Source organism: Asterias amurensis, chromosome 5 (genome assembly GCF_032118995.1).
Source record: "Asterias amurensis chromosome 5, ASM3211899v1".
Classification (NCBI taxonomy): domain Eukaryota; kingdom Metazoa; phylum Echinodermata; class Asteroidea; order Forcipulatida; family Asteriidae; genus Asterias; species Asterias amurensis.
Window position 1 is genome coordinate 27083439 of NC_092652.1, and position 25205 is coordinate 27108643.

At 37.2% G+C, this 25205-nt stretch overlaps 1 protein-coding gene across 1 annotated transcript in view; it reads right to left on the reverse strand.

The window, feature by feature from the left end:
- The window catches only part of LOC139936896 (semaphorin-5B-like), a 158916-nt gene extending 134829 nt beyond the window's left edge, over positions 1–24087 (reverse strand). Inside the window, exon 1 of the mRNA XM_071931708.1 lies at positions 23919–24087. The gene's annotated coding sequence lies outside the window, so the exon portion shown is untranslated. The remainder of the gene's footprint in view (positions 1–23918) is intronic.
- Positions 24088–25205: the final 1118 nt, after the last annotated feature.

Sequence of the window (25205 nt, forward strand, 5' to 3'; positions counted from 1 at the left end):
AATTGACAACAGCGGGATTTGAACCAACAACGGACTAACATGCCGGCCCTCTACCAAATGAGCTATCTAGCCTTATGATGGATGTCTCCCTATTTGGTCAATATATTTGTTGGGGTGTCAGTCATGACCAAGTTTAACGATACCAACTGCGTCATTTTTACTTCATCAGAAAGTTACTCCACGCAGTCACTTTGTCTCATACCGTCAAAGGTAAGACGAGATCTCATTCAATCTCATACAATCTCAAGAGACTTGACAAAATGAGGTGAAAACTAATGACCCTTGAAATACAAAAAATGACTGAACTTTAGAAAACTAATTTGCTAAAGAGGCAGCAAAATGTTTACTTTGAAAAACGTCTGGACTAGAACAAATTGCTGAACAATGGATGGTGTTATGACAGAATGCAGGCAGACAAACAGCCCCATGATGGGCACTACCAAAGCGACAAGCTCTTCCTTTTATCCAGGGACCTCAAGACCAACAATCAGAAGCTGTCACATTCCACTTTACACTTTCCTTCAAAGAAAATAAAGAGTTGATAATGTTATCATTAAAAAGAGCACTTGACTTGAAAGCAAGGTGATGCCCTGACTCTTCAACCATCTGGCTTTATCACACAAGATTTCAGATAATGGAGTCCATTTATCGGCACATCATTGAGGAAGGTTGAGAGGTTCATGGAGGTGCTGTTGATCTTGGATGGGTAATTGGAAGGGAAAAGTAGAAAACATAAAGTCATACAAACCATGGTAATAAACTCTACTGCAGTAGAATCTATAGCGAGACAAGAACATAATCTGCATGGCAAGTAGATACACACATGGTGTCACCACACACCAAATTCATATTGACCCCTCACCATGCAATGCCTCAAATCAGGTATAATTAAAGACCCTGGACACCTTTGGTAATTGTCAAAGACCAGTCTTCTCACTTAGTAAATCTTAACATATGAACAAAATAACAAACCTGTAAAAATTTGAACTCAATATTGGTCGTCGAAGTTGCAAGATAATAATGGAAGAAAAATTACTCTTGTCATACGAAGTTATGTGCTTTCAGATACTTGAATTTGAGACTTCAAAATCAAATTCTGAGGTCTCAAAATCAAATTCAAATATTTTAGTGGAAAATTACTTCTTTCTCAAAAAACTACATTACTTCAGAGGGAGCTCTTTCTCACAATGTTTTATACTGTCAACAGCTCTCCATTGCTTGTTACCAAGTAAGTTTTTATGCTACCAATTATTTTGAGTAATTACAAATAGTGTCCACTGCCTTTAAAGGTTTGTTGCTGAATCAGGAGATAGAATTACATGATTTTCTTTCTGTAGAAAACAAATTCTATTGCTTTACACATTTCTTAGTTATCCTCCTTCAATTTACAGATTTTCCTCTTGAAATCAATTCCCAAACTACTTCAAACCATGTAACACTATCCAGAGACATAAAAGACACCCCAAATCACTCACCATCTAAACCATTTAAAAACTATTCAGTATTTCTCAAGCAAATTTTTTTTAGTTTAAAGGTGAAACTATGCAAGGAATAAGATCATCTTCCACATTAATGGTCCTGCCTTCTTTCTATCAGCACAGCATACTTTCTTAATGGTCCCTTTTAGACTGACAGAGTCCTTGATAGAATCAAAACACCTGTCCTGGAGAGGCTTGTCAAACCTCAAAGGTCAAGAACAAAGGAATAACTCAAGAGATAATTAGGCATATGTTGATGTTTTTGTAAACATTTAAGTGGCTCATACTGAGAGTAATTTGTGAAAAGCTCACGAACTTGGCACATTTTTAAGAACAGAGGTTTATAAGTTCACAGATAACTAGAGCTAAATTGCATTTGTGCACAAATGCAGAGCTGTTTCGTCAACAAAAATTTCAAATTTCTCAACTGAGTTTTAAATTTGTTGGGTATTCAAAGCAATTTTACCCAATGTGGCATAAATAAAAAATAATTTGGATTATACCATATTCAGATAGCAATTTATGTGTTAAAGGTGCAAAAATTGAAAAAATCATAAAAAATCATGTGATGACGTCATCATGACGTCCTTTAATATTTCATAAGAACTTGTCAATATCCAACAACCTACCAAGTTTCAACATGATCGCATAATTACTTAGGGAGTTATATTAGTTCAAAAAGTGCACCTTTAAGGCCGCGTCACGTGACCCCCGATGACGTCATTGATCTGAAACTTCACACATATGATGGCTGCCTGACAGTTAACTTGTGTGTAAAATTTAAAGTGATTACAAAAAACTTCACCACAGACATCTTCAAAAAGTCCATTTTGAAGAGTTTTCATCCTGCCGCTAGAGGGCGCCGTTGCAATTTGTGACGTCATTGGTATTTTTTTTGAACTGCCCACCCTTGCCACGCACTAACATCGTTAAAAGCAACTTCATATCTTTTTCCAATTTTGAATTAGAGGGCCACTTCCGGTTTCGACCGGAAGTAGAGGTCATGTGAGGTCACGCACACGAAACAAAATGAAGACCTTATTTATTCCTCCCCAATCCCGCAAACAGAAACCTACGGTCTCTTGTGGCTGATTTGTTATAAATTTTCAAACATTTAAAATACAACACCTTTAAGATGACGTCACGTGACTTCTGATTATGTCATAATGACATCCTTCTTTCGCAATGATCATTGCACCAATACCTTTCATCCCTGAAAATTTCATTGCAATTGCTCTTTGGGAACATTGCAAATCAGCACTTATATGAAATTTTTCTGAAGATGACAAATAAAAAAAAAAAAAATAACTAGAGCTAAATTGCATTTGTGCACAAATGCAGAGCTGTTTCGTCAAAAAAAAATTCAAATTTCTCAACTGAGTTTTAAATTTGTTGGGTATTCAAAGCAATTTTGCCCAGTGTGGCATAAATAAAAAATAATTTGGATTATACCATATTCAGATAGCAATTTATGTGTTAAAGGTGCAAAAATTGAAAAAATTATAAAAAATCATGTGATGACGTCATCATGACGTCCTTTAATATTTCATAAGAACTTGTCAATATCCAACAACCTACCAAGTTTCAACATGATCGCATAATTACTTAGGGAGTTATATTAGTTCAAAAAGTGCACCTTTAAGGCCGCGTCACGTGACCCCCGATGACGTCATTGATCTGAAACTTCACACATATGATGGCTGCCTGACAGTTAACGTGTGTGTAAAATTTGAAGTGATTACAAAAAACTTCACCACACACATCTTCAAAAAGTCCATTTTGACGAGTTTTCAACCTGCCGCTAGAGGGCGCTGTTGCATTTTGAGACGTCATTGGTATTTTTTTTGAACTGCCCACCCTTGCCACGCACTAACATCGTTAAAAGCAACTTCATATCTTTTTCCAATTTTGAATTAGAGGGCCACTTCCGGTTTCGACCGGAAGTAGAGGTCATGTGAGGTCACGCACACGAAACAAAATGAAGACCTTATTTATCCCTCCCCAATCCCGCAAACAGAAACCTACGGTCTCTTGTGGCTGATTTGTTATAAATTTTCAAACATTTAAAATACAACACCTTTAAGATGACGTCACGTGACTTCTGATTATGTCATAATGACATCCTTGTTTCGCAATGATCATTGCACCAATACCTTTCATCCCTGAAAATTTCATTGCAATTGCTCTTTGGGAACATTGCAAATCAGCACTTATATGAAATTTTTCTGAAGATGACAAATAAAAAAAAAAATAATAACTAGACATGATTGCATTTGTGCACAAATGCAGAGCTGTTTCGTTAATAACAGGTTAAATTTTGTCAACTGAATTTGAAATTTATTCTTTTTTTAAAGCAGTTATGACTAATCCAGGCTTTAAAAAAAAAAAAATTTGGATTATACCATGTTCGGATAGCAATTTATTCGTTAAAGGTGCAAAAATTGAAAAAATCATAAAATATCGTGTGATGACGTCACTATAACGTCATTTCACAATTCACGAGAGCTTGCCAATATCTAACAACCTACCAAGTTTCAACATAATCGCATAATTACTTAGAGAGTTATATTAGTTCAAAAAGTGCACCTTTAAGGCCGCGTCACGTGACCCCCAATGACGTTATTGATCTGAAACTTCACACATATGATGGCTGCCTGACAGTTAACGTGTGTGTAAAATTTGAAGTGATTACAAAAAACTTCACCACACACATCTTCAAAAAGTCCATTTTGACGAGTTTTCAACCTGCCGCTAGAGGGCGCCGTTGCATTTTGTGACGTCATTGGTATTTTTTTGAACTGCCCACCCTTGCCAGGCACTAACATCGTTAAAAGCAACTTCATATCTTTTTCCAATTTTAAATTAGAGGGCCACTTCCGGTTTCGACCGGAAGTAGAGGTCATGTGGGGTCACGCACACGAAACAAAATGAAGACCTAATTTATTCCTCCCCAATCCCGCAAACAGAAACCTACGGTCTCTTGTGGCTGATTTGTTATAAATTTTCAAACATTTAAAATACAACACCTTTAAGATGACGTCACATGACTTCTGATTATGTCATAATGACATCCTTGTTTCGCAATGATCATTGCACCAATACCTTTCATCCCTGAAAATTTCATTGCAATTGCTCTTTGGGAACATTGCAAATCAGCACTTATATGAAATTTTTCTGAAGATGACAAATAAAAAAAAAAATAATAATAATAATAATAATAATAATAATAATAAAAAAAACTTTAACAAAAACAAGAGCTGTTTCGCTGCGCTTCGCTACGAAACAGCTAATAATAATAAACAAAAGTGATTTTCTCAGAGGTGGGGCTTGCTTTCAAAGTTCAAAACTGAGGTCTTTCCATGAAAGACAATTTCATGGTTGTCTGAAGATCTTGAGCTAAATTAAGTTTTTATAGGAAAAGAGTGGCCTTTTCTCTGGCTGTGGCTAGTCCAACCTTAAAGCCAATAGCCAAAGCCACAAGTCCTTTGGGGATTATAACTTATAAGTTTCCATCCAAAAGTATAGTGCAACGTTGTGATACACCTTGAGTGCATCCATCCCCCTTTGTTATTGAACAACGAAAATACACACAATTCTTGCTGTAACTCTCACTACATTTCCAAAAAAGGTTTTGATTGAGTCTCCAGTATCTTTTTAATTCAGTTTGTTCCTGTTTTTGACTAGTGTCTCATCTTTCTGTGTTTGAAGGCATCGCTGACTAGCGATCCACTTCCTACACGCACGCAGCATTACACGATCACAGGAAACTCTTCACAGGTTTTGAAAACGAGATTTTGCCTGGTTGCACACTTCAAATAGCGATGAAAAGATGGGGAGGAAATGAAAGTAAATTTGAGATGTCCTTAGTGCTGCCATCTTCACCAAATAGAAGAAGAAAGAAGCTTGTGACGAGTCTCGTAACAATCTAAAAACGTATCTTGATTCTGAAAGTTAAAAAACCCTCTAATACCCTGAAGCAAATGAAGATGCACAACCTTGTCCCTACATTAAAGCCATTGGACCCTTTCGGTACAGGAAAAAAAAAAAAAGTTCACAGATTTACAAATAATTTATAGGGTTTACAGAAGGTAATGGTGAAAGACTTCTCTTGAAATATTAGTCCATGAAATGCTTTACTTTTTTAGTTAACGAGAATTACGGGATTTGTTATAAACACATGTCATGACACGGCGAAACGCGCGAAAACAGGAGTAGGTTTTCCCATTATTTTCTCCCGACTCCGATGTCCGATTGAGCCTAAATTTCCACAGGATTGTTATTTTATATATAAGTTGTGATACACGAAATGTGGGACTTGGACAATACTGTTTATCGAAGTGTATAATGGCTTTAAGCATTTTCTTTGATTTGGTCTTTACGTTTTGGGCTTCCAATGACCTCCTCTTCTCAAAGAAGGCTCTTCATCACCAAAACTTTCTACCCAGCAAAAAATGGCAAACAAAAACAAAACAATTATTTCCATCCACGAAAGTACCACAGAAGTTCCAAATTGTACAAAGAGCATTAAACAAGAACAAAAAACTCCCAAGAAAACACTTGTTATGTAGAGCTCATTTTAAGGGGTCATGCTAGCGCCAACCCCCCCCCCCCTCGTCTTAATCCCCAGGGAAATCCTGGATATGATCAACACATTCATGATCTTCTCATCGAAATCTAACCTTTTTGGGAAGGATAGTGAACCTAGTCCAACCATTTAGTACAAACTGAGGTCATGCACTTGTCACCTCGTTTCATGAAACCTTCAAATATGTTGCAAGAATAAAAAAACATCCACAAACATTCACATTGGCCCTAGCAGCCCTTCAAAGTTTCAAACAAAATAGTTGAGATTCCCCAGAAGTTTTTCCGCCAAAGATAACCCTACAGTGTTAAAAGCCTTCATCCATTGTGAACCTTCTTTCAAATTGTTATGTTTCATAGAAACTTGAAAATAAAAAGAGGGTAGGCCAACCTTCGTCCCACTCACCATGCAGTAAAAATACTTGGCGCTTTGTATCCTTTGGAAAGCGCGTAATAAATACGGTTATTGTTATTATTATTATTATTATTATTATTATTATTATTATTATTATTATTATTATTATTATTATTATTATTATTATTATTATTATTATTATTATTATTATTATTATTATTATTATTATTATTATTATTATTATTATTATTATTATTAACCTTAAACCACGATAACAACAAATGAACAGTTTTCTGATAGGGTTAAATTTGCACCACAGCCGCCATGGGCAGACAAACACACAGACTGAGTGGCTAGAATTATGGTCCCTGGTTCTGATCCACTCTTGACCTGCCTCAAGCTGAAAGCATCTAGTTCTTGTCATGTTTCTCTAAAATGAAGTTTTCCGAAAGTCAACCTCCATTGATTCCTGGAAGGTTTTCAGGAATTTCCGTTATTAAGTATATCTATTGTATGTGCGTAGGTCTCAGATTAAGCTATGATTAGATGGTACACTATTGCTATAAGTAAAGCTTCATTACAAACAAGAATGTGAAATTAAAACCTTTATTGAATGTTTGCCAACATCTTAAAGGTGTGGTTCTTTGTAAGTAATTTCTCAACCTGACGCATTTATAGTTATTGTTCAGAACTAAATCTTCCACAGAGAAGTTGCCCTCTCAACTAGGGAAGTTGGATGTTTTGTCAAGCTAGTTTTAGTGCAACAGGGTCAAAGGTAAGAGTTCAATGAACTCTTCTGGGAACGCTTCAAGGGAAGGGGAGACAACTTTAATCTACAAGTGCAGTCAAATCACATCAAGTATATGTAAACCAATTAAGTGCAGTCCAAGTAGGATTAAGTAACACCAAAAGCAAGTGTTCTCAATTGCTGAATAAACTTGGCTCTTGAAATCCCCCCTTTCCTGGACATGAGCTCTACAGAGGAAAGCTTTTAACAAAAGGCAGTCTGTATACGTACAAGATTACCTATTGGAGCCTCCAGTCCTAATGTGGCATTAAACTTTCCTTCATTTGATACTGCAAACATGTTTGTGGTTTATTGCTGGTGGACTTATAATGCAATTAGATTAATATCAATGGCTATAGGGATTTTGTAACCACATCCAGAACCCGAGAGCTAAAGATGATCACAACTCTCAATGCCTTATGCGGTTAATGGCCTCACCAAGCCATGTGAATTATACCAACTTACCATATAGTCGGGATTCTTACCTTGGCTGACTGTAAAGTTAGACTTATAAGTTATATTTCTAATAGTTTGGGCTTTGTTACAAAGAAAACTTGACTGGAGCGGGACTTGAACCATAGACCTCCAGATTAACATCACCAATCCATTTTGAAACAGCATCATCTGTCAAAATTTATTCATTCACAGAAAATATTCTTTGGACCCCCCCCCCCCCCCCAATTTTCAGTGTAAATCATGTTATGCAACCTTACAAAAAGTAACATTGAAAGTAAGTGCAACGTGATTGATAGCTGTTTTGGGGTTCTATGAAAAGGGTGCAAAACAAATTTATTTTATAAAGTGTGCTCTTATCTTATGCCCCCCCCCCTCTTAATTTCTCACTAATCCTTCAACAATTTAATGTTCATCTGAAGATCTTGAGCTAATTTTCATCACATATAAAAATCTTCACAGAGGTGCCCTATTCCAAGGAGAAAATGCCTTGGTGCCCTTGCATTTTCAAAAACAAAGCATCAAGCGTGACATTGGTTTTGACCCAGAGAAATACATTTGTTAAAGTTTGTGAGGTTTCCATCTGAATTTGTTGAAGATGGAGGAAGTTTTCCTTAACGTCATAACAAATCGGTGTTAAATCTGCTATGAGCAAAACAATCATAATCACCCAGAGCTTGACCAACTTTTGGTAATTTCTTTGTAGTTTGTCTGCACTTTTTTATACCTTATCTTAAAAGCCAATCTACCACCAGCTCAGTCCCTGTGGCCATTGAACCAATTCAATTGTACTTCTATACCTGTGTGTTTACAGTTAAAAAATTATGACATTCAGAAACAGGTGTTTTTTCCATGGATGATAAATCTAAATAACTATTTTTTATATTTATATTTTCAGGTTGCATCTTACTCATTGTCACATTCCTCTGGAATGCAACAGACAACAAAACTATTTTTATCAAAACAACAAAAGCTGATGCAGGATGTGAATATCAATTGTTGATTACCTTTGACCTTTGACAAATATGCAAACAATTTCAATTTTGCATTATGAATGATTATTGTGAAATAAATCGCTACCCTTGACGGCAAATTCAGACAAATTCACACGTAGACCAGAACACAGCAAACATTGTCTAGTTTATATTTATCATGGTGCGAGGTGCAAACTTCCTTTATTTCAAAGTCACCCATTTTTAGTTACATTGAGTAAACAGTTTCAGGTTGTTGATTCATAAATGACTAATTTCATTCTTCCAATCTCAAACCCACAAATTTTTAGAATTCTAAAAGACCTCAAGGGCCTAGACTTATTTCAAAATATTGGATATTTGTCTAAATTTAGAAATGTCCAAATAATACCTTCGACCTCATCAAATATAAGTTTGGCACAAACCCTAATTACAAGATATTCTTAGTACTGCATAACAATTTACTTTATTTCAGAAGGAAATATTTGACACACAAAATGGGTCTAGTAGTAACTTATGCCTTCAGCTGAAAATCAATAATGATTTTTGTATTTGTACTAATCCTGTATACCTTTAAACAAGTGACAAATCCTCCCTCCCAACTCAAATAAAAAAAATTCTACCCAAAATCTTAAGAAAAATTACAGAAAATGTACCAAACTAAATGAACTAATCTATAGGAGGTATGCTGAAATAATTAAATTTCCACTTTTTGGTTAAAGTATTGAGAGAGCTTTTGGAAACTGTATCATCAGGGCTATAGAGGAGTTGATCAAAGAGCACAATTTTGTTACATCTGGGGAAAATATAATCGCAGATTTTCTTCACCAGGCAGACATACACATTCTGAATTATAAATATCTGAAAATGTTCGTCCCTGGCATGACATTGCTCACATGTACAAGCATTCTACCCCATCTGCAATGTGAACTGTTCATAGTCTTATGTAAATATTACCATTACACACATCAATTCAAGGATGGGTCCAGACTAAAATAAAAACAAACATTGCAGAATGACATAATAATATGACCTTTTAGTTAACTATCAACAATACATCCAACCACCTCCAACATCGACCCACAACACACACTAACAGAATGAAGAGATAAACCTTGGTAGGTGATCCTAGTAGTCAATAGTTCATTTGTTGGGCAAAAAGACAACATGTTTTGAGTTTCTTTAACTTATGGGGTTTTTCTTCACTTTTCAAGATTCATTTATTCTGGTTGTGAAGCCAAGGACTCTCAGAAAAGCAAAATTAATCACTGTACTATCCAAGAACACAATGTCAAGAAGGCCAGGAAGTTCAAGTTTTAAGAAAACCCCAAGAAAATATTCCAGGGAAAACCTACGCACTCGGGTAGGAACTGAAAACTAATCCACATAGTGCCCTGGTAGGATTCGAACCCGGGTCCTAGAGGTGGAAAAGGAAGAAAGATACCACTACTCCAACCCGACCACCTTTAGTGGTATTTTATGAAGTCAAATTATCTTCTTTGAAAATGTGTTTGTCTTCAATCTTATAATTCTTTTGTCCTGTAATTCAATACAGAAAAAAACAGCTTCAGTTCAAACAAGTGCAAATTCTTCACAAAATGTACAACCAGTGTATCTCCAATATTTTCCTTGAAAAAATAGAAAAACACCTATTTATGGTTCTCTGTCTTTAGACTACAAAAACTGTAAGCAGGAAGTTATCTGCCGACATATTCATGTGAGAAAAATATCTGAGAAAAAAGTCTTGACAATAGTCAAGAGTTTGTTAAACAATGAATTCAAAGAAATTCAAAGAAATTAATTCAAGGCAATTGAAGGTTAACTTCACCCAATGTATTCCTTAAGAGGACAGCGATCCTGTGGGTTTACCCCATGTAGTCTTATCCAACATTCTCAATGTTATTAAAACTTCATTTCGGATTCAGGTATGTTTTAATGTCAGTCACAGTACAGCCGTGACTCCAACCACCTGCTACTTGACACCTCTAGATTGAAGGGATACACGCACATCTGTGATTTCAAATCACTTCAACTATATATATTGATCTAAATTAACCTCAGTGCAAAGAGTTTGAAAAGCTTTTTCAAATTTCAGTTATCAAGAGCAGGTTCAAAAAGGTGTTAGAAAAAAACACTGTAGAAAGATCACATTATAAAAAGTGTAATTAGACAAATAATTGTCATAAATTGGTTTATACTTTTGTAGATTTTACATTTGCCTCAGGGATAAAGTATATTAATTTCTGGTGCATGGGTAAAACCAAATAATAAAGTACTTATTTTAAAAAGCATGACTGAATCTTGAACATCCTTAAGTGACAATGGTTGAAGTATTGGGCATTGTGAGCCAACTCATTTCCCATAGAGAGGAGAAGGGAGAAGAGGGTAGGGGAGAGCAGCGCTTGTTACCCCTTCATCTTAACCTTGTGTGATTTCAACTCCCTCCTCCCAACCTCTTCAGTTTGCATCTCTCCTCTTCTTTTTCCAAAGTCATTTTACTCATCTTGATTGTTTTCTTTCTCACTGGAATTCTTCTGATCTTTAAACACCTCGGGGGAATTCAGAGAAAACCTTGTCATGATAACTGGAATGAGTAGGTCCAAGTGTAGTCAGGGTCATTACTTCGGACTGGTGCTGTGATGTCATGACGTCATCACTCAACATGATCAGTGCAGATAATCAGTCAGGAATGTTAGTTATGGCGACTATCAAAAAATATAAATCTATGGATTTTTAATCTAACGGTTCATACAATATTGGCAAGTGCTGGTTCCACTCATCTTAAGAAATACTCAATATGACAGGGTGTTATCTTAAAGGCAAACCTTTGTTTTTTTTTAACCGTTTGATTGTTTTAAAACATGTGAAAATTTCATTTCAAAAGGTGGTCACATTTTTTTTTAGATATTTCTGAAAATCCGAAACAAATCTAGCCATGCAGGAAGAACATTTTGTAAGAATTTGACAGTAACACTTCCCAGATTTAAAAGACACTGGACACTATTAGTAATTGTCAAAGATCAGTCTTCTCACTTGTATATCTCAACATACACATAAATAACAAACCTGTAATAATTTGAGCTCAATTGGTCATCGAAGTTGCGAGATAATAATTAAAGAAAAAACACCCATGTCACACGAAGTTGTGTGCTTTCAGACGCTTGATTTCGAGACCTCAAGATCTAAACTTGAGGTCTCGAAATCAAATTCGTGGAAAATTACTTCTTTCTCGAAAACTACGGGATAACATACAAAAAAACATCTAGGCTAACCCTTTAAGGTTAATTTCTCAAAATGGCAAACAAAGTTTTTGTTTACAAGGATTCTTTTCTAGAAAACCGATAGTTTAAGGAAAACATTTTACGAGCTGAATCTCATCACTAAAAAAAGAAAACGAAAATAAGAAAAAAAAAAGAAGAAGATAGGATCCCTTTAAGTACATGAATCCAAATGATGTCATATCCGCTGATTTTGTGATCAACAAATGTCCCATGGGAAATTCATGTCAAATGTTATTAACATTTATTCCAGAAGGACTTATTTCACCTGGGACAGCCAATCAACAAACTGTCACGTTCAATTGAAATTCCCCATTGACCAATCAGAATCAACAAACTGCAGTACCCAGAGTGTTAACATCAATAAGCAGGCCAGTGCCCACCTGTAAGCACACAAACTTCCTTAGGAAAGAGAAATCATGCTTAGCTGAAACAGTTTACCAGCCAACATTGCATAGAATTTACACGTTTCCACTGGTTTCAAAGAACTTTGCTAAGCAGCATTTTCTACTTAAAGGAACACGTTGCCTTGGATCGGTCGAGTTGGTCTTTGAAAAGCGTTTGTAACCGTTTTTTATAAAATGCATATGGGTAGAAAGATGTTGTAAAAGTAGAATACAATGATCCACACAAACATGCCTCGAAATTGCGTGGTTTTCCTTTTACCTCGTCGACTAACACGTCGGCCATTTATGGGGGTCAAAATTTTGACTCCCATAAATGGCCGACCATGTTAGTTCGCACAGTAGAAGGAAAACCACGCAATTTCGAGGCAAACTTGTGTGGCTCATTGTATTCTACTTTTAAAACATCTTTCCAACCATATGCATTTTATAAAAAACGGTTACAAACGCTTTTGTTTTGACCAACTTGTCCGATCCAAGGCAACGTGTTCCTTTAACAGAATTAGAAAATTAGGCCCAGGTAGGAGTAGCATACACACGGAACTGTATTTTGGCTGGCAAGCTTATTCTTATAAGCACAATTTTAATGTGCGTTTTAGCTACAATTTAGCAGGTATTTATGAAATTTGGCCCAGCGCCAGCCTACTATGCACCCGCATCAGTTCTAACTGCTTAGGATAGAACTTTGCCGCTAAGGGGGACTAACCTTGGATGAAAAGATTTGGGTGAGGATGGCAGGGCATGACAGTGACTCTTGTCTGACCCTATACCCCAAATACTCATGTTCTTAAATGGTTCGAACAACATTGGTAAGGTTAACAAATATATAATAATAAATAATAATAAGAAGAATAATACTTGTAATGCGCACGTATCCACCCTGCTGGGTGTTCAAGGCGCAGAATATGCAACTTCTCTTTTGGGTTTTTTGCTCGACATGCTTTAGATTTTTGTGAAATGGATAAAACAATTAGTTTCGATCGAAGTGGACCAAATTTTAAACCAGTGAATACCTATAGAGGAGTTTTTTTCACTAGTTTCTGGTGACTAAATAAGCTAAAATATTTATGGGTTTGTTGATTTACATTGGATCAAATTGAGTGTGAATACTCATGTCTGTTGTTCATGTGTTAAAGAAGTTTGATGTTTTCTCTGTTCATTCTTTTCCCAATTAAAAAGGAGACAAGTACCTACACATCCCATCCTCCTGCTCCTCCCATCCTAAAAATTTAGCAAAATGTGGTCTAAGTAGCACATTGCTTTCTGGCAATATGCCAAATTGAATTCTGTCAAAATATCAACAATTGTTTTGACAGGCAAAAGGCAAGTAAAAGTGACTATACTAATCCATAGCATGTAACTAAAACTACACCAACTCAAACTTATGATGACAGCATGATTAAATAATGAACATCCTACAGTAGATAACAAATGGACAAACAACAAAATGTGAAAAACACTTCTTCAAAAGGTGTTTGAAAGTTTTTGGATTGAAAACTCCATTGACCCCTTGCACTCGAGTCTTACGCAGCTTCTGTCTGAGTGTCTGGTTAGAGTGTAAATGCTGGGTTACCTGAAATGCGCTCATATGAATGCGTGACATTGCCTCCCTAAATGGCAACGAATGTTATTGTGAAGAAGAAGACGGGTGAATTGGCCCAATATACTGTGGTTTAGCTGAACACATTGGGTTCTTGGCAAATAAATTGGTATCATCATCATTCAAGTTCATCCTGTCCTTCCACAAGTCCAGGTATCATCTCTTAAACTTTTCTGTTGAATGTTCCGTCTCCTAAGCCTCTTCTATACTACAGGTACTTTCATTGTTTGTGCCAAGACGGCTCTCTCTCATTGTCCCACTGTACACACCTTCACTACACCCACTCTAAGCATCTTCGCATGTAGCTATGTCCTTACTCTATGGTTACACTGAGGCCAGAACTGTGGGATATTCTACTAGCTTTACATTGCACTGAAACACTACTTTACACTTCCTATTGACCCCTTGCACGTGCGTCACACAGGGCTACTGATGCCACGCTCACAATGTTGGTGGTCAATAGGTTTACGTGTTAACGCCACGTCGCCTAAAATGCGCACTTCTCTGAATAACACACGTTGACATTAACTAGTTGACATTGACCACCAAAATGGCACATCCAAGATTATTCTGATGATGACGTCAGGTGAATTGGGTCAATACATGGGTATAATTGCTGTCCAACATCTTACAATCTATTCCTCCAAAGAACAAAATCTACCTGGCAAGTAAACACACATAACGGTATTACCGCAAACCAAATATAATCTATTCCTTAACAAGATAAAATCACCTCTAACTAAAATATTGTAAGGTCTATTGAAACAAAGTGAGAAATTCATTCTAGAATCACAATCACAAGAAATACAAGGTCTTAGCTTTATTGGATTCAAAACCACTGACTCACAGGGTCATGTGATCCTAGACTTAGTCTAGATCTAACAATAAGAACGTCTTTTATTCCTTAATATTACAAGTCTCCCTGGTGGGTTGATGTTCAACCCCTCTGCATGAATGCTCCGCTCAGCAGTAGGTCATTAATTCATGTTTTCCTGTCTCAAGATGTCTTGAGACGTTCAAAGAGGAGAGAAAATGGGCTCCGATGGGTGCCAATTTGATCGAACAGCGGGATGGGGGGACGGGGGAAGTTTTCTCTGTCAGGTCTAATTTATCTCATGTTCTTAAAGACTTATCACTATGGACTTCTGCCGTCTCCAAGATAAAAACATCAATGTCTTCAGCTCAATTTAAAGGCTTTAGATAAGGACATTATTCCATAGAAATTAATTCTGATATTTAAGTTCAAAATTCAAAATCATAAAGTAGTTTACTTGATATGGTCAAGAGTTAACATGGAATTCTGCATCAAACTAAACTAAGATGTAATGGTTTTTTAAATAGGTGCACCAAAGCTAGTCGGAACTATATACCAAACTAGTTAAATGGAACCATGTAGACCAATGGCTATTCTTAACACAGTTGTTGTCAAGAAACCACAGGTCACCAACAGGGTATAGGCCTAAAGATGAACGCTTTCGGCATTTCCTTTAATGAGTGTCCTGGTAATTCGTATTTTGTTTTCAACAGTTCAGTGTAAAATTCACAGACATTGCGGTGCCTAACAAGGGATAAACTGTGGGTTTTAAAAATTCACCTATTTTTAGACTATTTCTTCCAAAAACATCTACGGGCAGACAAACAAGCAAGGCAAACATACTTGAAGGGGTTTGTAACAATTCATTCATAAAGAACAGAATAGAATTCCTGAGGTAGGCCTACTAACGCTCTCCATCTGATAGTCAGTACATTCATTTTTGTGATAGTCAGTACATTCATTTTTGTGAAAAAAACTTCATGGTCAGAAAAACACAAAATTTTAACCCCTTTTTGATGTTATTCATCAGCAAAGAAGATGTCAATATAAAAATAACATAAATTTTGGCACTTCAATGTAAAAATAATATTCCTTGAAATTACACCCTTTTTGACCTGTTTTGGCTTGTTTCTCCTTAATGATATTTCCAACAAACACATATAGCCTGATCGCATCACATTTTCAAAAAAGGATAATAAAGGTCTATTTCTGAATTTGTAAGAGTTTTTCAACTAACCTACCAGTGAAGATATGCCGTTAACTGTTAACTCTAATTTATCCCAATTGCGGATTGGCGTTGCTTTTTTTTCAGATTGGGGAATTCTTCAAAACTTCAAACTTGACTTTGCCTCACCTTTTAGGGACACACAGGTGGAACCACCCAAACAGGTGTAAAATGCCAACAATCCTGACTAATGCAGTAACGCATTACACAATTAAGTCTATCCTACAACAATAGGCTACAAATCGATCTCCCCAAAGCGTTTCTTACTTGACCAAAAGTCTGAGCTACCTTCATGAGGTCAATGGACTAGTTTAGCCTAGGACACTAATAGGTCACAAGGGACCCCACAATAGCCCCAAGGGAGGTGCAACACCAATTATGAGATTATTGCTTGTAAAATACCCCAGCGGGTCATCAAGTACACAAGGGATTGGGAGAGCGGAGAAAAAAACAGTCATAGGTTTAGTTTAGGCTGAAAACATGACTGGATTGTGGTCCACGGAAACCAGCAGACATGTTTATACGGAAAACAAGAACCTGTCGTCAAAATGTGATCCTCTAAACAAATGGGCACTCCCTTAGAATAGGAGGGCCACACCACAAGCTGAGGCAGTAATGTCTGTAAACTCATACTGGAGTTTGGCAAGCCGAGAGCAATAACACTTTTAGGAGTGATAAGAAGGGCTAGTCTGAACAGCGCCACCACCCCCCCCCCCCCCCCCCAGCTCCTAGATGCAGCCCCTACCCCCCACACCAGACTCTCCCTCCTCTTAGGTTCAAGACTGAAGTTCAATTTTTAAATTGGGGGAGCATAAAGGAATAGCACTTTGTTTGACCTATTAGGAGGTACAGGAAGGGCTAGTCCGTAACCCCCCCCCCTACCTTCACACACCCGACACTCCTGACACTAGGTTCAAGACGAAAGGAATAGCAATTTGTTTGACCTTTTATGAGTGAGTGAAAGGGCTAGTTTGTAACCCCCCCCCCCCCCCACTCCCACAACTCCAAGAAGCAACCCCTACCCTCCCACATCCGACACTCCCTCCAATGACTGAAGGTTCAATTTAAGACCTTGTCTTCACAAATAGGTCAATGTACTTTGACATTTTGCTCAAAGTCAAGGCCAACTGAACCAACGAGGGTCCAACCCTCACTCCTTTTGCCACCTCATGACAACATGATGACCTTCGGTTGAAAGTCATAGAAAGGAAGTTAGGTAATTTTCGCTGAGAGTTCAGTGGCACAGGTGTCTAAACGCCTCATGATGTTCCTATCATTTGGGACTGATGCGCAGACTGTTATGTTGTCACGCTGGGGAACATTTAAGCATTCAATTTCAAAACAGGAAATCTTCCAAATGTCTGGTGTCTTTACCCTCAGATATCATATCCAGTGGTAAAAAAAGCCAATTGGCTCCAGACTATTTCACTATCTGACAGTTTGACGATACAGGATTACAAGTGTTACTACTGTGAGCTGCAGAGTTAAACTATGGATATAAGTGATTATTCAGAGTGTGAAAAGTGAAACTTTGAAGTGCAGAGACCCTTGTGCTTTAATTAATACCTTCCCCACATAGTGTAAGGCCCATGTCACACCAGGCAATTTACGGGCAACTAGTGCAAGGCAATGTCTATGAAGAAAAGGCAGTCACATTGGAATATTCACATACTTGTTGGGGGGATCAGAAGACATTGTTTGAAAAAATTACTCATGTGTTACCAAATGGTCCTGTAGTATGTACTGCAGTTGGTTGCCTCCAAGTTTGCCTCCAAGTTTGCCTCCAAGTTTGCCTCCAAGTTGCCTGCAAAAGTTGCCTCCGTGACAGGGCCCTAAGTATAATATTTGCCTGAATATTGACCAGTTTAAAAAAAATACTTCACTGTGTATCTTTATTTTTTATTGAGGTTTTAATGTTGAGTCTGATAAGTGATAAATATCTTTATTTTTTTCAGTAATTGAAGTATTATCATTTTTATTTTGACTCATTGATGTCTTGTAAAAAAATTTGATGAAAAAAATGATGAGCTACAAGCCCAGCAGTCTTGTTGATTTTCTCCCCAAACTCAAACCCTTGTATTCTAACCTGTGCTGCTAAGATGCCTATAGACCCTTTCGCAAATACCATTGCGCAAGCGCAAACTGTCGAATGAGGTGCATGCTGGTCTAGCTAGTGATCAAATTTGATAGCTAGCTAGACCAGCATGCACCTCATTCTACGTCTATTGTGCGCGTACCGAACATTTGCGATAAGGTCTATGGCACCTTAACAGCCCCTAAAGCATTTTGCTCCTACCTACTTTCCTTTCCAAGTGAACTATTATAAAATACCAATCATTCTCATAAATCCTACCGTAGGGAAAACGCTTGCGATGAAAACGGCTTTAATGATTGTACCATTGATCATCTTACTTCTTTCTGTCCAATGTTGACATTTTACTCTCCAAAAATGTTTAAATAGTACCGTACAATTTCACATAATGATTTATCAAGGTGATTTTTTTCTTCAACTCCCCCATTCATAATGGATACAATTTAATTTCTTCAACTGCTTAAGGCAAAACTCCCAACAGCAACTATGTTCTGATTGATCAGTCTCGGGAAAATTGATAACCAGAAAATTTTATCTGATGAACAACAGCTGTCAATGAAATTATTTTGGCACACGTTGATTCCCAGGGAAAATTGTTGAGCAATTCTTGTCATTCTAAGAGCTGAAGTCAACGAGATAATAATGTTATCAGATCCCATGAGATATCGAGATGTCTTGTGGAATATCTTGGGTCGGAGTTACGCCTGTACTGGAGCATCGAGATATCATTAATCATACCTGTAGACATATATGTCAAACTGATTAAGAAAAAGAGGATTGACTTTCTTAGTAATCTTACCACATTCTTAAGACATCAAGAGAAGAAAAGAAACAAGAAAGTGCACAACTCTATGTGACTCATTATGTAATCAATTTGTTTGCAGTCAGTCAGACGGCTGACCTGAAACTCCAGCCAGACATTTCATTGCTTAGCATGCACAGCATGCACCTAATGTGCTACACTTTGTTTCACCTGTACCAAGGGGGACAAAAAGAACTCGAAATCATGCTCGTAATATCCTTTTTCCGGGGGTTATTGTGTAGTCCCCGACTCAAGACCGCCTCTGTTCTTTCGATTATAAATTTGGAGTACAAAAATGGAAAGTCTTTCCTTTGTCTCAAGTCTCAGTTTCATTGTAGCAACAAGATTTTCAAAGGGAAAGCTTTTTTTCCAGAAGCTCTCTTAATTTTTTTTACACTACGTATGGCCACGAAAAATTCTTTGGATTACCGATACAAAGTGGTTAAGTGATTAATAATGAAATAAAAGACCCGATTAGGAGAAAGGTAAGAACTCACTAAGCTGGGGCGATATCACGATATTATCGAATATCGCGATATTAATTTGGAAATGATTTCGATATCGGATGGATTTGGTTTTAATCAAAATTTCGATATATCGCGATAATCGCGATATATTGCGATGTATTTGCTAGCTGAGACATCTTGCACCCCATAGGTTTGGAGTAAAACCAGAAGAATAGGTCATTAGAACACCTCTCTTATGCTATGACTGTCTCTTCTACAACTTTCACTTGGAGTTTGAAGACTGATGATGTCAAATTTAGTTAATCGCGATGATATCGAATATCGCGATATATTGCCGGCGATACATCGTGAATAAAATAAATCGATATCGCCCAAGCTTAGAACTCACATATCAAAGGTTTTTTTCTATACACCTGTAACACATAATTGATTGTTATCAATTGTCCATTAGTCTTAACCAATGGGTTGTTTCATCATGGAGCGACATGGTTTCATTGAAAAGAAGGGCGTTGAAGACAAAATAAATTATCTACAGAGTGGCAAACTGCGTCACCTATATCCCCAGATGGTCTCTTCTGAGTAATTTCCTATTTGCTGCTTGAACGCTTTCATAACTGGTCAATCTCATTCTAGTGACCATAGCTTCAAACACTGACCATACACTTGCACCTAATTGTCTTTCCCTTACACCTGAGGGCAGGGAAAGTTATGACCCTTAATTTTAGTTTGAAATACCCATGGGGTGTAAGTGAGACAAGCAGAGCATGAGTCCACACCCTGTTGTTTTCTTAAAGTGTGTTCTACATTAATCATACTGGACATTTCTTGAAGAAATTACAACTACTACGTGTCTTCCTGATAAAGCCAGCCTGGAATTTCATCTTTTGAGCAAGGCCAATTTATTTTGTAAAAGGTCTTTGAAAAAGGTCGAGTCTATATGCCTGTGGTGTGATAAATCTGGACTTACTTTTTGTTCATTGTTTCCACTCATTTCAAGCCTGGATCTTTCCCGATTTAAAAACTTGCTCAATCATTCGCACCTGGACAAAAATTAGCAGCTGACATTTTCTTGCTGATGAAATATATGTCTGTGATGATGATGTAAAACGTGTCATCATTAATAAGAACAGGTGGTGTTGAACCTTGTATTGTGTCTACCCATTTAGGGTAGCAGTAAACTGTGAACTGCTTTGACAGGATTAACAATTGTCAGAGTGATGAGTCAACCAAACCCATCCAAACCACGAGCTTCTTCGTAAGATTATTTTACACAATTTGGTTGCAGGCTTACATCAAAATCAAACTGAGCAAATATTTGCAGATAGTATTCAACGGTTCACAGCAAACTTGTAAGAAGATCAAATCTTGTATCATTATTTAATGTTGATCAAAACAAGGAAGGATAGAATGGTGTAAACTATTGTTGCACAATTCACTTCAAAGAAAATGCAAAAAATCAGTCAGTGATGGTCTTCAAATTACATAAATTTCTTTAAGTTTAATTCTTAATGTTGCGTTAAATGGGACATCTTCTTTGCTGAGATGTCGTACATAGAACAAAGTTGGAACTCCTTGGCCGGTGCAGGTTTCCCTCCATCCTCCAATCTACTGTAAACTGTTTCAGAGGAATATCAATTCCTACCTTCAGCTCCCCTGAGTTATTTTCTTATCTTACATATTTTCTCGTAGCCTTGTTTGGAGTGAACTTGCATTTTTTAAATGAAAGAAAAAGGAAGAAAGTAGTTAAACGGAGTAGTCCTCTTACTTAAGTACCAAAGGGACTTTTGAATTACAATCCCCAGTATGGGATAATGAAGTTTCAACCATTGTGTTCACATTTTAAATTACCTACAAGGGTAAATGACTCTTAAGGATAACAAAGATTGGCAAGGTGATATATTTGCCTTCTCCATTACTCTCACCTCCAGAAAAGTTCACATACAATGTAACACGCGTAAATTCCTTCAAGGCGTTGGGTTTTAACTGATACACAACTCGTCGGCAACACATAAGCCAGAACTTACAATCCCCCTTAAGCCAATATCAACATCATCGGTAACCTTTCCCCCAGACTGAATGGTATCACATTCACAGATGAATACCGGTTGAAATCAACGTGAGTTCACACCAAAGAAATGCCGCACAAAGAGCTTGGTTTTAGGTTCCCAAGTGGGAATGCAATTTGAGGGAAGTTTACCGACAAGGGGAAATTAAGGGAATATTATACGGCTTACAACCGCTGTGAGGAGCCTATTCTTAAGTTTTCCACGAGGCACCTGGTTTACTCTAAGCCAATTTTTCTAATTTCTGTTCATTTGCACAAGCTTCCTAACCATTTTCAAGGAGTCCATCAGGTTAAACTTTCTGATAATCTTTAGGTGATTTTCAATTTGCAGTGAAACTTGCGGGGAATATTATTGTATGGCTTACAACCGCTGTGCAGAACTTTTCGGAAATTTTCCATGAGGCACCTGGTTTATTCTCACCCAATTGTTCTCATTTGTTCTCTTGTTCGAGGTTCCAAACTTCATTTCAAAAGTCCATCAGTTTCAATTTTCTGGATAAACTTTAGGTGATTTTCATTTTGCGACGATCCAATTGGTGAATTGTGATGTATTAACGCATGGTAAAATGTCATATAAAAGACTTTGAGGTTAAGTTAAAATTGGCACAAATCATCTTTATAATTATTCCAATTAAAAAGCTGTGGTCTTTAGGAAAATTGAGTTTTGAATTGAGTTTGAATCTAAAGTATTTTCTCACTCAATCTGCGAGACTTGCTTTATAAAGCAAGTAGACATTACCTGAATAGACTGCTCGCTTACAATTGTGATGCTACACTTTTAAAGCAAAAATTTTCCAGAATAATTTCCAGGCATCTTTTCGCGAAAATGTTATAGGTCAAACAAACTTACTTCGTCCCTTTAAGAAAGGGATTTGAAAGCTATAACATTACTGGCAGAAAAAAAAATAATATTGGGATGACATTCTCACCCTGGAAATGTGTCACAAGTGCAGTTGTGCGACGATCCAATTGGTGAATTGTGATGTATTAACGCATGGTAAAATGTCATATAAAAGACTTTGAGGTTAAGTTAAAATTGGCACAAATCATCTTTATAATTATTCCAATTAAAAAGCTGTGGTCTTTAGGAAAATTGAGTTTTGAATTGAGTTTGAATCTAAAGTATTTTCTCACTCAATCTGCGAGACTTGCTTTATAAAGCAAGTAGACATTACCTGAATAGACTGCTCGCTTACAATTGTGATGCTACACTTTTAAAGCAAAAATTTTCCAGAATAATTTCCAGGCATCTTTTCGCGAAAATGTTATAGGTCAAACAAACTTACTTCGTCCCTTTAAGAAAGGGATTTGAAAGCTATAACATTACTGGCAGAAAAAAAAATAATATTGGGATGACATTCTCACCCTGGAAATGTGTCACAAGTGCAGTTGTACAATCTGTCTGTCGGCACCTTTGCATTAATCAAACGTCATAACTTCTCAGACTAAGCTATTTGATGTAGCCGCACATATGGGTACTTTATCAATCAGAAGGTCAATCATAATTGTTTTCTTTGACGCATTCTCCATCAGCCTAAGGCTAACTTTATTAACCTAATTCTTACATTTGATCTGCAGATGAAATCCATATTTCTTTTTATTAATATAAGGTACAGAGAAATTTGATTAACAATAAATCTTGAATTTCAAAAGCTTGACTACTCATATAGGAGAAATATAGCGGAAGTTATTTCTTACTTGGAAAGTGACGACTTCTTGTACTCCATCAAGAAAAAAAGTCACTTTGTAACAAATGCAAGCAAATTCTTTGCTGGATTAAAAAAGTGCCCCATTTAATTATTGATTGTGTGAAGCATTCTAGGGCTGATATACAAATGTTTGATTGATTTGTTGAACATACTGGACCAGTTGGGGGGGGGGGGGGGGAGGGGAGGGGGGGTTGAGATCAAGGTGTTGCACAAAATCTTATCCAATATGCATAGCAGCGGCAATCCTAACTTTTGACCTAATGAGAGTCCGAAAACTAAAGTCGTGATTGATGTTGAACTTTATATAAAAAAATTGCATCCTAGGAGACCTTGACAAACCGAGAGGCCAAGCAGAAGGCGGTTTTTGAGTTTTTGAGTCATTTTGGGGCATTTTTTGTGGGTTGGTGTGGTGAAAATTATGTCGAGTACAAGTGATATATCTGGGGTGGGGTGCAAACCGGGATACGACCGCAGATGTTAAAATTTTTCAAAAAGGAATACAGCGCCTCATTCACTGGGTCTAGTAACCATAAGTTTACATTGTTGCAACTGGTACTCCGCCCCTTTTTTCTGCGATACTGCTCGACGAATTTGTGGCCTGTACTACATCTGCCCAGTGCCCGTGCCTCCCCCGCACATCCCCCGCACAACCCCTACCGACACACACCCATACCTCTCCAGCCCAAACCCCACCCAACCCCTATATAGACCCGCCCCTCCCCCGGTCAACCCCACCCACAAACCCAATTAATTAAATCACACTCACTCGGTGAGCAACATTTACAAATCCGTCAGGTACCACACATTGTTCTAAACAACAAGACCACAAAAGCCTACCTTCATCCAAGAGTGGAATTGTCTCTTTGCACTGAATCTTGCTTCTTCGTCTCCAACAATTAGTGATAATTACAATGTTGGCTCCTTGTTCGAGAAGACGACATTGTAGAGGGCAGAGAAACACAATTTCTAGTTCACGTAAATTGATGCACGTGCTTGAGGCACTGCACTATCGGGCTACAAAACTAAATTTTGTGTGTTCCAATTTACTAAAGGAGAACTTTCATAACATCTGAAAATATACAGGATAAAAAAACTACTTTTAAAACCTTTTCCATCAAATAATATTTTCAGATACGCAATCTTAAATTTGTGTCGTTGTATTTAATGCTCATCTATTACAATTTCACTTGAAGTTTGGAAATTAGCAGAGATGTTTTTCTCGGCCAAGATAAATATCCCCTACAATAAAAATGTAACGTTCCAAAGTTTGTCAAACTTTTAGGACGTAGATGGCGCGCTTTAGACTGCTGACCAACACTGGTTCGCTAATGTGATTGGCTAGCATGTACTCAGCGAGATTGTTAATAAAACCACAAAGTTACAACTTACAAGAGACTTCAAAAGAATTGTAAAAGACATTGTAAAATGGATTGAGGTTTCATGAATAACGAACCCATCTTTCAGTTTCTCAGAACTTAAAACAATCACCTCAGTCCCAAATCCGGTAATACTACACCGTAAAGTTTCCTATGCAAACCTGTCAAGCTAGTGGATGCATGACTGAATTCCAACAAACAACGCTATTCTTGCAAAATCACTGACTTTAACCAATCATTCATCAGTGTTTAACCAACTGTGAAGAACACATCAAAACCGAAACGGATTTGGTGAAATGTTAAACGTGAGTCAAGATCTTCTTGGAAGTTTATGACTTCAATGTTTTCGAAACTGCACCCCTGTGGTTATGCAGCCCCCTTCCGGATGACTGTCGGAATTGTTCCTATTTTGCTAAGTACAGAAAAATATTACTTGGCAAAAACTGGTTACCATCCTGGTTAACGTTAAAGGAACACGTTGCCTTGGATCGGTCGAGTTGGTCTTTGAAAAGCGTTTGTAACCGTTTTTTATAAAATGCATATGGGTAGAAAGATGTTGTTAAAGTAGAATACAATGATCCACACAAACATGCCTCGAAATAGCGTGGTTTTCCTTTTACTTCGTCGACTAACACGTCGGCCATTTATGGGGGTCAAAATTTTGACTCCCATAAATGGCCGACCATGTTAGTTCGCACAGTAGAAGGAAAACCACGCAATTTCGAGGCAAACTTGTGTGGATCATTGT